At 44.8% G+C, this 14,650-nt stretch overlaps 1 protein-coding gene and 1 pseudogene across 1 annotated transcript in view; one reads left to right on the top strand and one right to left on the bottom strand.

The window, feature by feature from the left end:
• The window catches only part of LOC126236162 (rho-related GTP-binding protein RhoE-like), a 302,277-nt gene that overhangs the window by 112,235 nt on the left and 175,392 nt on the right, over positions 1-14,650 (top strand). The window lies entirely within an intron of this gene.
• On the bottom strand, positions 6,032-6,149 carry LOC126237593 (5S ribosomal RNA; annotated as a pseudogene).

Genomic DNA, 14,650 nt, shown 5'->3' on the forward strand with positions numbered 1-14,650 from the left:
ACATCTGGTGATTGTGTTGATGAGGGGAGATGCGACAGTTCAACCTAGTGCTCCCAAAACCAGTCCTGGACGATGCGAACCGCGTGTGGAAAAGAAACATTGTACCGTGGGATGCTCCTGATCAGCCAAAATGGTCAGAAATACGACCTTGCACAGTATCTGTGGGAGCCATGGAATACTACGATATGGCTGCCCAAATCAATGCCGAAACCCCGTCATGTTTCGCTTTTGGGATGTAAACTCGGCCAGAAGTTGGAAACAGTGTGAAACAAGACTGATCCGACCAAATGACTTTCTCCACTGTCCAGGTTTCATTGCTTCGGCACCAAGTTTTCCTGTTACCAAATGGTTCAAATGGCTCTGAGCACTATGGGACTTAACTTCTGAGGTCATCAGTCCCCTAGAACTTAGAACTACTTAAACCTAACTAACCTAAGGACATCACACACATCCATGCCCGAGGCAGGATTCGAACCTGCGACCGGAGCGGTCGAGCGGTTCCAGACTGTAGCGCCTAGAACCGCTCAGCCACTCCGGCCGGCCTTTCCTGTTACCGGCTTTAGCATTACTGGTGTGCGATGTTCGAATTCCTTCTCGCCCAACAATTCCCAGCTTATGGAGCTCCCTTCGTGTTGTTTTGTTGCTGGCAGGGTTCGCGAGTGCGACATTCTGCTGACTGCTGTCCTCTTATTTTTCGTCACAATCTTCTTCTTTAACTGTTCGTCACGATCACTCAACAGACACTTTCTTCTTGTGACTTCGTGGCTGATGCTTTTCCACTTGCCTCTAATGCGGTTTATCTTCGATACGGCGCCTCTTGAAACGCCAAACACCTCCACTACCTTGATTACAGACCATATGAGCACCAACAATTTGGCCACGTTCAGAGTGACTTAGCTCCAACATAACGCACTCACAGCTACACACAACACTGTTATGACCACGACTGATACTTGCAACGTACTGAACATGGCACGGATCCCGTTAGTGGTCAAGTAGAATAGTGCAACCTGCAGCCTTGGCTACCACCTGCATTTATGTACAAGCATACATTTCTCGTGGTGTTTCCATATTTCTCTCCAACCACCGCAATTTACGAGGTGCATTCAAGTTCTAAGGCCTCCGATTTTTTTTCTAATCAACTACTCGCCCGAAATCGATGAAACTGGCGTTACTTCTCGACGTAATCGCCCTGCAGACGTACACATTTTTCACAACGCTGACGCCATGATTCCATGGCAGCGGCGAAGGCTTCTTTAGGAGTCTGTTTTGACCACTGGAAAATCGCTGAGGCAATAGCAACACGGCTGGTGAATGTGCGGCCACGGAGAGTGTCTTTCATTGTTGGGAAAAGCCAAAAGTCACTAAGAGCCAGGTCAGGTGAGTAGGGAGCATGAGGAATCACTTCAAAGTGTTATTACGAAGAAACTGTTGCGTAACGTTAGCTCGATGTGCCGGTGCGTTGTCTTGGTGAAACAGCACACACGCAGCCCTTCCCGGACGTTTTTGTTGCAGTGCAGGAAGGAATTTGTTCTTCAAAACATTTTCGTAGGATGCACCTGTTACCATAGTGCCCTTTGGAACGCAATGGGTAAGGATTACGCCCTCGCTGTCCCAGAACATGGACACCATTTTTTCAGCACTGGCGGTTACCCGAAATTTTTTTGGTGGCGGTGAATCTGTGTGCTTCCATTAAGCTGACTGGCGCTTTGTTTCTGGATTGAAAAAATGGCATCCACGTCTCATCCATTGTCACAACCGACGAAAAGAAAGTCCCATTCATGCTGTCGTTGCACGTCAACATTGCCTGGCAACGTGCCACACGGGCAGCCATGTGGTCGTCCGTCAGCATTCGTGGCACCCACCTGGATGACACTTTTCGCATTTTCATGTCGTCATGCAGGATTGTATGCACAGAACCCACAGAAATGCCAACTCTGGAAGCGATCTGTTCAACAGTCATTCGGCGATCCCCCAAAACAATTCTCTCCACTTTCTCGATCATGTCGTCAGACCGGCTTGTGCGAGCCCGAGGTTGTTTCGGTTTGTTGTCACACGATGTTCTGCCTTAATTAAACTGTCGCACCCACGAACGCACTTTCGACACATCCATAACTCCATCACCACATGTCTCCTTCAACTGTCGATGAATTTCAATTGGTTTCACACCACTCAAATTCAGAAAACGAATGATTGCACGCTGTCCAAGTAACGTCGCCATTTTTAGTATTTAAAACAGTTCTCATTCTCGCCGCTGGCGGTAAAATTCCATCTGCCGTACGGTGCTGCCATCTCTGGGATGTATTGACAATGAACGCGGCCTCGTTTTAAAACAATGCACATGTTTCTATCTCTTTCCAATCCGGAGAAAAAAAATCGGAGGCCTTAGAACTTGAATGCACCTTGTATTTAGTTATTTTCCAGAGAGTTACAGCAACGAGTTACAATTTTCTAAATAGAATATTATTTTTTACTACGAATAACTGATTACTTAAACTATACAAATCAGTTTAAAATTTAATAAAATTTCTATCAATTTTAGTTAGAGACTTATAAAAGGATGGGTGTAACACGCTGTGTCATGGAGTTTGATGATGGGCGCACAACTCCGCGGTCATCAGCGCCCGTACGGTCTCAATTTTTACACAGTCCATTTCCTTTTCACAATTCATTCTAGTCGCTCCCACAAATGAGGACAACACAAACACCCAGTCCCCTGACAGAGAAAATGCCAAACTCGGCCGGTAATCGAACCCGGGACCCCGGGACCCAGAGGCAGCAAAGCTAGCCACTAGGCCACGAGCTGCGGACGTGTGATGGAGTGACAAGCTTCCTCGATGCGCTGTTTAAAGTCATGCTCAGTTACACTGTATAATTTATCCCTAAGCTGCCGTATACAAAGCAGGTCGGAATGCACCCAGAAATGAGGTTTGGTCTGCTATGGATATTGTTGACATGGAATAAACACGGCATACGCATCTAACGAGAACGTAGACGCTGATGGTCGGCGAATGCCGATATGAAGCCAATGGTGCAGCCACGGCTTACGCTATGCGATATCCTGGTCGAAGACCTCAGTCGCGTATTACGTTGCTAGTGTACGTTTACGCTGCACCCTCGCCGCTCACTGATGGCGCGCAGGCGTCTCACTTCTCGCCGGAAACCTTTACGATGTCGCTGTTTACACAGCTAGTTGAGTGAATTACTTGCAGTGTGCGAAGCACAAACTATGTTCCCTATACCTCACCTGGCTACAATAATACTGGCCCGTTCGTTCCAAAAATGAGGTTATAGATAACGAGAAAGAATAAGAGGTATTGGTGCACCTTTTGAATGTAGACCGTCCACACTGCGGATATTTTCTCCAGTTCTAGCAACGGCTCAAAAATTGTGCACAGCACTTTTCCAATAGTTACTTGTGTCATTACAAATTATCCATTTTATTTTAAATGTTACTGATTCGGATTAGTTATGATATGAAGATTCGATCTGAAATTATTAACGTAATTCTTGTTGAACATTTATTTCGTCACTTTTTATCCACATCTACTTCATATACTACATACGCCACGTGTAGATTTTCATGCTGATATTCTAATGAAAAAAGAAAAAGAAAGGGACTAATTTCCAATAATTATTCATCATCATCATCAGTTATCTGCTATATTAGCAGGTCCTTTGCCTCTCCATTTTCTGCGATCCATTGCTGCCTTCTTAAGGCTGCTGTATGTTGTACCGTCCATCATGTCATCCAGTATCTGGAATCGCTTCCTTCCTCGCTTCATTTCCCTTCTACATAACCTTCTAAAACTGTTTTTATCAATCCGTCATTCTTTCTTAATATATGCCCAATCCAATTTCTTTTTCTCCTCTTTATTACATCTAGTAACTGTCTTTTCTCTCCCACTCTTCTCAGTACCTCTTCATTTCTTACTCTGTCCATCCAACTTATTCTTTCCATCTTCCGCCATGTCCAGATCTCAAAAGCCTCCATCCTTTCTCTGTCTTTTTTCCTCATAGTCCATGTTTCAGCGTCATATAGAAGAACACGCGATACAAGACATTTTATGAGTCTCTTTCTGAGTTCTCTGTCCAGACCGCTGCTGAAGATTCTCCTTTTCTTATAAAACGCCTCTTTTGCCATTGCTATCCTTGTTTTAATTTCTGTGGTGCACTTCCAGTCGGTGTCTATCCTGCTTCCAAGATACTTAAAATTTTGCACCTGTTCTAGTGTTTCTCCATTCAGCACAATTTTTATTTCCTTATTTCCTCCTATTGCCAATACTTTTGTTTTATTTGTGTTAATTTTCATTCCATATTTTTTTCCGTTAGGTGCAATGGTGTCCACCAAATCCTGTAATTCTTTTTCCCCTGTGGCTAGATGGACCATGTCATCAGCAAATCTCAAACACCCTACTCTTCTTCCTCCAATTTCTACTCCTTTGTCATCTAATGAGCATTGGTCAATCATATTTTCCAAGTACAGGTTGAAAAGAGTAGGTGATAAACAGCATCCTTGTCTTACTCCTTTCCCTAGTCTGATCCAGTTTGTACTTTCTCCTCTCACTTTAACTGAAACTTTTTGATTAAGGTATAATGAGTTTATAAGTCTTCTGGCTTTCCAGTCCATTCTCTTTTCCCTCATAATAGTCGCCAGCTTGTCCCAAACCACATTGTCAAATGCCTTTTCTAAATCGATGAAGCACATATATAGGTCTCTTCCTTTTTCAATAAACCTTTTTCCCAAGATTCGTAAGAGCCCTATTGCATCTCTGGTGCCCGTATTCCGTCTAAAGCCAAACTGCTCCTCGCCGAGATTCTCCTCTATTACTTTTTCAAGTCTTTTATTAATTATTCTTAACATCACTTTGGCTGCATGTGAAATGAGGCTGATTGTCCTGTGCTCGCTGCATTTCTTGGTTCCTTGTTTTTTCGGTAATTATTACGCCTAATGATATCCATTACGGAACGCTTACGATAATCTGTATGCCTCTGGTTCCAGATAGTTTTGCGTCCAGAAACGGCTGAAAAAACTGCCTGTGTAAAATATTCATTTGTAGTTATGACAACATTACTGTCTCAGTATGGTGATTTCATTGGTACGATGCTGGGAAAATGCAATTAGTCTATAAAGAAGATTGCTTACAGAAGACTCACGCCACCCATCCTAGAAAACATTTTAGCTGTGTGGGATCCATACCAAGTAAGAATAACAGCAGAGACAAAAAGTATGCGAAGAATGGCAGCACCAGTGGTCAGATGTTTGTTTGATCACCAGAGGGCGTCAGGAAGTGAATGAAAATCCGAGCTGGAAGATACTTGAAGTCAGACGCATACTAACTCTCGAAAGAGTACTTACAACGTTTCAGGTACCAGTATTAAGGAAATACTACAGCTCTTTACGTATCGATTTTTCAGTGATCTCGAAGATAAGATTAATCTAACTGCTAGAGTGACCTTGAAGCAGCCAACCACGGAACAAGTTTGAGGACACGCGACGACGGTCGCTTGATACCATCGCTTGGCGAGGTTCGTAGCGAACAGCGACGGTGCAGGTTAATGCTCCGGTATGACTACGTGGGCGCGTTTCACCACTGCGTCGAGTAGGGAGCACCATTACGTGCTGAACACCGACTTAGAGAACAAGTAGTTTGAGGAGATGCAGCGCAACTTGTGTAGTGAATAGGCACGGCCACAAGTTTAACACGTATCACTTGTCACTCACACAGAGGCTGAATGGGAACATGGGCCATCAGTAATTTCACTTTGGGCCCCCTTACAATGTTTTGTTTTCCCTAGCGAACGCATCTTTACAGTTTGTGGTGGAGAGCACTGCGTCGTCAGGCCATAAGTGGCCCATCGGGACCATCCGGCCGGCGTGTCATCCTCAGTTGAGGATGCGGATAGGAGGGGCGTGTGGTCAGCACACCGCTCTCCCGGCCGTTATGATGGTTTTCTGTGACCGGAGCCGCTACTATTCGGTCAAGTAGCTCCTCAATTGGCATCACGAGGCTGAGTGCACCCCGAAAAATGGCAACAGCGCGTGGCGGCCTGGATGGTCACCCATCCAAGTGCCGGCCACGCCCGACAGCGTTTAACTTCGGTGATCTCACGGGAACCGGTGGATCCACTGCGGCAAGACCGTTGCCTCTGTGGTGGAGAGAATCGTCATAATATACAATACTGGGCTACAGAAAGTCCTAAGTTGTCCCTTTATGTCGATCGTCAGAGGAAGCGGTCCATTGAGATCTGGTGTGGAATCCTTGGAGATGATCGCATAGGCTCACACTGCTTCAGAGGTAATCCAACAGGCGGGACGTTTCAGCTTCTATAGTAGACACTTTAGGTGATCTCCTCGAAGATGTCGTTGAAGACGTTAGAGGCAGTATGTAAATGCAGCATAATGGACACCAAGCCAATTCACACTGGACTCGCATTCGGGAGGACGACGGTTCAATCCCGCGTCCGGCCATCCTGATTTAGGTTTTCCGTGATTTCTCTAAATCGCTCCAGGCAAATGCTGGGATGGTTCCTTTGAAAGGGCACGGCCGACTTCCTTCCCCATCCTTCCCTAATCCGACGAGACCGATGACCTCGCTGTCTGGTCTCCTTCCCCAAACAACCCAACCCCAAATAGCCAGTTTTGTGCGTGACGTTGTGCAAGCACTTGACAGCAGATTTCCTAGGGCGCCGTGGTCCTCACGAACGGCCGAACCCGTTGCCCGAATTTAACACCAGTAAATTTATTTTTATGGGGGTATCTAAAGAATCGTGTTCATGTCACTGAACCTATAACCCCCAATTGATTTCAAACACGCCATCAAGGAAACTTGTCACATGGTGACACCATCAAATTTATGTAAAACTTTGAACGTTTCTAGCTCCCTATCTAAAATTGACAGAAATTCGGTTTAAATTAATTTGTACATTGTTGGTTTAAGTGATCAGTTACATGACAGAAAAAATAATCGTCTTTTAAAACAAATTATAGCTCGTTGCTCTAACTTATTCTAAAATAATAAAATAACTTACGTTCTTACATCTGCTGAAAGAGTGACGTTTCTTACTTTTACCATCAACAGTGTCGCATGGCCTCACTCCATCAGACACTGCGGAAGGTGTGGATTTAACCGACACTGGCGCGAAGACTGGTGATCGGAAATTTTGGCTGACAGTTGGACTACAGGTGGTGCATAAAGTCTTGAATTTGCATGTCCAGTGAACTACTGTCTCTTGTGAACGCTGGATGCTGAAACCTGTACGCTGTTGGGTTAAACCCCTACGTAAAGGACTTGATATTTTGGCGCACTATTAACTGAACAGAAAGTATAACATGCTACATACATCAGAAGCTTTAAAAGAGGAACAGTTCCAGATGGTCTGCAGTCAGAAGGTGCACGTGAAAACAATTAATCGGAATTTATTTCTGTATCATTAATAACGATTTATATCTGAAACAGTTGTCCCTGTTAATATTAGGTGAAGTTAGCGGGAGATGACTAATAATCGTAGCTTCACTCTCGGTCTGCAATATGAGGATAGTACACTCCTGGAAATGGAAAAAAGAACACATTGACACCGGTGTGTCAGACCCACCATACTTGCTCCGGACACTGCGAGAGGGCTGTACAAGCAATGATCACACGCACACCGTTAGGCCGTCTTCCGCTCACGCCCCAACATCGTGCAGCCCGCCTCCAGTGGTGTCGCGACAGGCGTGAATGGAGGGACGAATGGAGACGTGTCGTCTTCAGCGATGAGAGTCGCTTCTGCCTTGGTGCCAATGATGGTCGTATGCGTGTTTGGCGCCGTGCAGGTGAGCGCCACAATCAGGACTGCATACGACCGAGGCACACAGGGCCAACACCCGGCATCATGGTGTGGGGAGCGATCTCCTGCACTGGCCGTACACAACTGGTGATCGTCGAGGGGACACTGAATAGTGCACGGTACATCCAAACCGTCATCGAACCCATCGTTCTACCATTCCTAGACCGGCAAGGGAACTTGCTGTTCCAACAGGACAATGCACGTCCGCATGTATCCCGTGCCACCCAACGTGCTCTAGAAGGTGTAAGTCAACTACCCTGGCCAGCAAGATCTCCGGATCTGTCCCCCATTGAGCATGTTTGGGACTGGATGAAGCGTCGTCTCACGCGGTCTGCACGTCCAGCACGAACGCTGGTCCAACTGAGGCGCCAGGTGGAAATGGCATGGCAAGCCGTTCCACAGGACTACATCCAGCATCTCTACGATCGTCTCCATGGGAGAATAGCAGCCTGCATTGCTGCGAAAGGTGGATATACACTGTACTAGTGCCGACATTGTGCATGCTCTGTTGCCTGTGTCTATGTGCCTGTGGTTCTGTGAGTGTGATCATGTGATGTATCTGACCCCAGGAATGTGTCAATAAAGTTTCCCCTTCCTGGGACAATGAATTCACGGTGTTCTTATTTCAATTTCCAGGAGTGTATCTTGCTAGTCCCCGTAAGGCAACATCTTAGGAAAGTCTATTTGGTTTGGTGTATTCTGGACAAAACGGCGGAGTCATCAGAATAAATTACAAAAGACGTTCAAAATTTGATGTCGTCTCCTGAGCCGCGCGGGGTAGACGTGCGGTCCAAGTCGCCTTGTCACGGTGGGCGCGGCTTCCCTCGTCGGAGGTTCGAGTCCTCCCTCGGGCATAGGTGTGTGTGTGTGTGTGTGTGTGTGTGTGTGTGTGTGTGTGTGTGTGTGTGTGTTTTGGCCTTAGCGTAAGTTAGTTTAAGGTAGATTAATTAGTGTGTAAGCCCAGGGACCGATGACCTCAGCAGTTTTGTCCCACAGTACCTTACCAGAAATTTCTGAATTTTTTCGTCTCCTGGAAATCAAATTCAAAATTTTATGTCTCCTGAAAATCAAATTTACTTTAGACCTGCGTGTTCCCGGTGCGCATCTATTACGGAGATAGGCAAAGACTGAGGTGTGTGTCAGTTGTGTGTAGACTTTCGGAACTGTCACAAAGAGCCGAACACAAACTGAAGTACAAGTGTTGCTCTCAGCATTGTATAGTACAGAAGGTACTTAGAGCAGGGTGGCCTTTTTATTCGAACTAGCTCAATCCAGTCTCTGTAGTTTTTACATTCACTTGGCGCTGTTGTCAATCGGGCAATTCCAATTAAGGTTACGCATGTTGGAGTATTGAAACAATGGCCTCTGAGCGGCCAAGTTCCTTATGACTGCGGGTGTGGTATTCTTCCTTGCTCCTGGACTTGTGATACATGCGACTGCCAGTACAGGATCTGTAGACATCACGGTTGGGCGCCACGTCTTTCACGAAAGTCTCTTATCTATAAAGGATTTGCTCATTAGTGGAATTTGCGTAATAGAGTGCTGCCTTAAACTGTGCAATCATTTCGGTGGCCTGTACGTCTGACGTCCTCATTTTCTTTTGTGAGGGAATCCAACTTTTGCTGTCCTGCAATTTTGAAGCGCACTTATTGCTTTATAAAAATTTCATACCGTCTCCTTCCTTGTCTTATGCTGCAGCACTCGATGTGTTGTATAATGCAGAAGATAGTTCAAGCAAACGTTTAAAAGCTTTTTTAGCGTACAGAGGACATCGAAGTAGGTTGTTTGACGTAGTGCACTGAAGGACATAAAAGTCGTGGAAAGCCTCTTGCTTTTTTTAAACTAAGACATACAATCGACAGTGTTAATTTATTTCTTAATGCAACGTTCTGAAACGAAGGTGTGACAAAATTAGCAGAAGGTAATGGTATCCTCTACATGACCATTAGTGGTTTCCACATATTGTACTCGTTAGAGACCTTGCGGAACTGTCCCTTTTAGATTTCCGTAATACCTATAGGATTTGAAGGCTAGCATTCGAACATTAATTTCCTAAATCGGCACGAAGGAAGTTTTAAAAACATCCGAAATGTTGCGTTGTACATTGAAAGATATCCAAGCGCTTAATTACGAGTACATAACCTTTCTAGGTAATTAACGTATTCGTTGGTAGCTGTGTGTGTTGCGTAATAGACTTTTAATCGTGAAGTCAGTATTCGGTCCTCGCTAGTTTTTTACTGTTATTTAAGTTCTATATTAAAAAATGGAAATGTTAATTAACGAATACTGAATTTTAATTTGTTAATAAATAATGATTTTTTTAGTAATGGTCATATGAAAATGAAAATTTGAAAAATTACATACATTAATAACAAAGTTCAGTCTCTAAAAATTAAAACGGTCTAAGGCGCTGCAGTCATGGACTGTGCGGCTGGTCCCAGCGGAGGTTCGAGTCCTCCCTCGGGCATGGGTGTGTGTGTTTGTCCTTAGGATAATTTAGGTTCAGTAGTGTGTAGGCTTAGGGACTAATGACCTTAGCAGTTAAAACCCATAAGATTTCACACACATTTGAATAGTTTCTTTAAAATTAAAAAGTTTTTCTAGTTTCTATTCTATGTGTCGCTTTTGCTGTCCCACAATTCTGTAGCTCACTTATTGCCTTATAAATCTTCATTATGAATACCCACAATTTAATCTGAACAGAAATTAAAAATAAAAATGTTTTATTGAGAATTATGATTCAGTATTTCTTAAGTAGCATGTCTATTTGATAATAAATATGGAATTAATATACAGGTATAAATCAACTAACGATTTTACGATTATAATCCCGTCACTCTATCAGCTTTTCGAGAATTTCGTCGTGCTGCTTTTAAGAAACTAATGTCTGAGCACCGATTTTAAAACCGTGCAAGTTCGAAGTAATCAGTACGTTCCTCCTCTAAATGTAAACCGTTAGCGTTTGATTGGACTATTTTTCGCGCCTTTCCAGAATCTTTGCAATTGCTGTACTGCTCGGCGCGAACGAAGCACAAACTCCTCTGTGGCTAGCATTGGAAAGAAATTCGGCTGCGTCCGTTTCAAAGGAACCATCCTGGCTTACACCTTAATCTTTTTAGTGAACTTGGAGGAAATCTAAATGTGGATGGCCAGAGTGGGATCCGAACCCAGCTCCTCTAGAATGCGAGTCAAGTGCCTGGAAGAGTCCACCACCTAGCTCAGTCGGTCACAGTGAGGAAATTTCTTTCTGAAGATTCGAAAAATACCTGTAATCTTATAATGACCCATTGTTTTTGAGAGGAATAGTTGAACAGCTATGCTACTGTATTAAATTGACAGTGATTCGAAAGAGTTACTTTTCACACAAAGCATTACTATATCTTTCGCGATAAACCATCATTCTCATAGAGTGACAGTTCAACAGTATGAAACTACTAAACAGAGAGACGTGCGACTGTTGACAAAAACGAAACTTACATTAAGGATACTGTTTAACCTTTGATTAGCTGTGGAACGAGTGGATTTCGCTGTAGTAAGCTAACCAGGTACTGCATCGTTCCTTTGCTGGCAACAGCGTGAATACTGCGATAAAACTACTGCAGAACAAAGGACGGAGCGCTATCGGTACACGGCGCAGCGCGTGTTTTGCGTCAGCTACCCAGAAAGTGGGCGTGGCGCCCACCGCCCACTCGTTGCTACAGCTGGCGTGTTGCACCACGGGGCAGCAGCCGTTAGCTTAATGTTCTCACACTAACGCTGGCTTTTATTTCCATAAAAGTTCGCCAAGTGGAATTAGCTCGCACAGGAGAAGTTGCAGCTTTTATACACTACTGGCCATTAAAATTGCTGCTCCACGAAGATGACGTGTTACAGACGCGTAATTTGACCGACAGGAAGAAGATGCTGTGATATGCAAATGATTAGCTTTTCAGAGCATTCACACAAGGTTGGCGACACCTACAACGTGCTGATATGAGGAACGTTTCCAACCGATTCTCATACACAAACAGCAGTTGACCGGCGTTGCCTGGTGAAACGTTGTTGTGATGCCTCGTGTAAGGAGGAGAAATGCGTACCATCAAGTTTCGGACTTTGATAAAGGTCGGATTGTAGCCTATTGCGATTGCGGTTTATCGTATCGCGACATTGCTGCTCGCGTTGGTCGAGATGCAATGACTGTTAGCAGAATGTGGAATCGGTGGCTTCAGGAGGGTAATACGGAACGCCGTGCTGGATTCCAACGACCTCGTGTCACTAGCAGTCGAGATGACAGGCATCTTATCCGCATGGCTGTAACGGATCGTGCAGCCACGCCTCGATCCCTGAGTCAACAAATGGGGACGTTTGCAAGACAACAACCATCTGCACGAACAGTTCGACGACGTTTGCAGCAGCGTGGACTATCAGCTCGGAGACCATGGCTGCGGTTACCCTTGACGCTGCATCACAGGCAGGAGCGCCTACGATGGTGTACTCAACGACGAACCTGGGTGCACGAATGGCAAAACTTCATTTTTTCGGATGAATCCAGTTTCTGTTTACAGCATCATGATGGTCGCATCCGTGTTTGACGACATCGCGGTGAACGCACATTGGAAGCGTGCATTCGTCATCCGGCGTGATGGTATGGGGTGCCATTGGTTACACGTCTCGGTCACCTCTTGTTCGCATTGACGGAACTTTGAAAAGTGGACGTTACATTTCAGATGTGTTACGACCCGTGGCTTTACCCTTCATTCGATCCCTGCATTTCAGCAGGATTATGCACGTCCGCATGTTGCAGGTCCTGTACGGGCCTTTCTGGATACAGAAAATGTTCGACTGCTACCCTGGCCAGCACATTCTCGAGATCTCTCACCAATTGCAAGCGTCTGGTCAATGGTGGCCGAGCAACTGGCTCGTCACAATATGCCAGTCACTACACTTGATGAACTGCGGTATCTTGTTGAAGCTGCATGGGCAGCTGTACCTGTACACGCCACCCAAGCTCTGTCCAGGCGTATCAAGGCCGTTATTACGGAAAGAGGTGGTTGTTCTGCGTATTGATTTCTCAGGATCTATGCACCCAAATTGCGTGAAAATGTAATCACATCTCAGTTCTAGTATAATATATTTGTCCAATGAATACCCGTTTATCATCTGCATTTCTTCTTGGTGTAGCAATTTTAATGCCCAGTAGTGTACCTTAGACTTCTGGCGTATTAAGAAGCCTAGCAATAAAATGCTAACAGTACACAATAAAGGGACCATCGTACGATATTTTCACAGTAAGCGACTTAGATAGGGCAGTAAGTATGTGCTGAGATGGCAGGGAGAATCTGAGATGGTATGATCGCTTACAAACAGTGACTGTAATAATGTTACTAAGCGTTTCCTGTGAAATAAGCCCCTGTCCGGTGATACTGTTTTTCAATTTCCATCGATGAATTATTCATTATTCTTAAGAATTTCTGTTAAAGACACATAGCTCAACTAGGAATGGCTGTATTGTCTCCAAAATATATCTGAACTTGCTCATCCAGTCACAAGGGTATCAACAGTTCAACGTGCAACTTGAACTTTTTACACCCACAAAGCAACGTTAGCGTGGGCCACTGGCTTGTAGGAAAGAAATCCAATGACCTAGCTGGGATAGAACCTAGATATTATTAATCCATCAGTTAAGTTTAACGTTTTGGTTTGGATAGACCCAGTCGAGCCAAACCAAACCAACCCGAGCCAACCAAACCATGATCACTCAAGCTGGTCCTCCTCTGTGCCCTGGAGATGATACATATAGATAAGAAAAGAAAGAACCTCAACCTGCGTGAGGAACTTGAAAAAATAATCCATTGGATTAAGTTTGATACTGTACTTAATATACAAACCGGCGAGGATGGTAACGCCTTCTTCAATGGTTTTTTAGACCTTTTTCAAGGCTGGCGTTAGTACGATAAATATGAGCGATTTGGCACAGATAACCATTAATATGGTCTTTCTACACGCTCTTTGTAACATCTTTGGAATGTATATTGTGAAACGGCTGATGGCTCAGTGCAGTCTGTCAGACCCGCAGGCCTACTTATGTTTACGAACTAGTTGCGCACGGAGAGGCAGGTGATGTTACCGGTGTTCACCGCCTCGCGGAAACAACGCCTTGCAGGATGTGCGGTAACATGGATAAGCGTAGCAGGAAATATCGTGTTGCAGTTTGAAAGTAAGACGAAGATTTCATGTGGTGTCACCGCCAGACACCACACTTGCTAGGTGGTAGCCTTTAAATCGGCCGCGGTCCGTTAGTATACGTCGGACCCGCGTGTCGCCACTGTCAGTAATTGCAGACCGAGCGCCACCACACGGTAGGTCTAGAGAGACGTCCTGGCACTCGCCCCAGTTGTACAGCCGACGTTCATAGGAAAGGTTCACTGACAAATACGCTCTCATTTGCCGAGACGATAGTTAGCATAGCCTTCAGCTACATTTGCTACGACCTAGCAAGGCGCCGTATTCAATTGATATTGAGATTCTATTAATGTATCATCAAGAGCGATGTTCTACAAATGTGGATTAAAGTTAAGTATTCCAGAAGCTACGTACTTTTCTTTATAGCATTCATTACGTATCCTGTTTCAGACCTCACGCCAGCCTGCGTGAGTTTAAGCGCGTGCCTTTCGGCTTCCTCTCATTGTGTCTAGGCTGTCTTGTCTAGACACAACATTTCATGTCGAATAATTTTATTTGTTATTACATTTTAAAATTGACTGCTTTTGAAGCATACAGCCAAGGTGATGGGAGCCGCGTTTCGTGGCCGAGCGGTTTGAGGCAGCGTGTCACGGATTGC

The sequence above is a fragment of the Schistocerca nitens genome, chromosome 2 (genome assembly GCF_023898315.1).
Source record: "Schistocerca nitens isolate TAMUIC-IGC-003100 chromosome 2, iqSchNite1.1, whole genome shotgun sequence".
In the NCBI taxonomy this organism is placed as follows: domain Eukaryota; kingdom Metazoa; phylum Arthropoda; class Insecta; order Orthoptera; family Acrididae; genus Schistocerca; species Schistocerca nitens.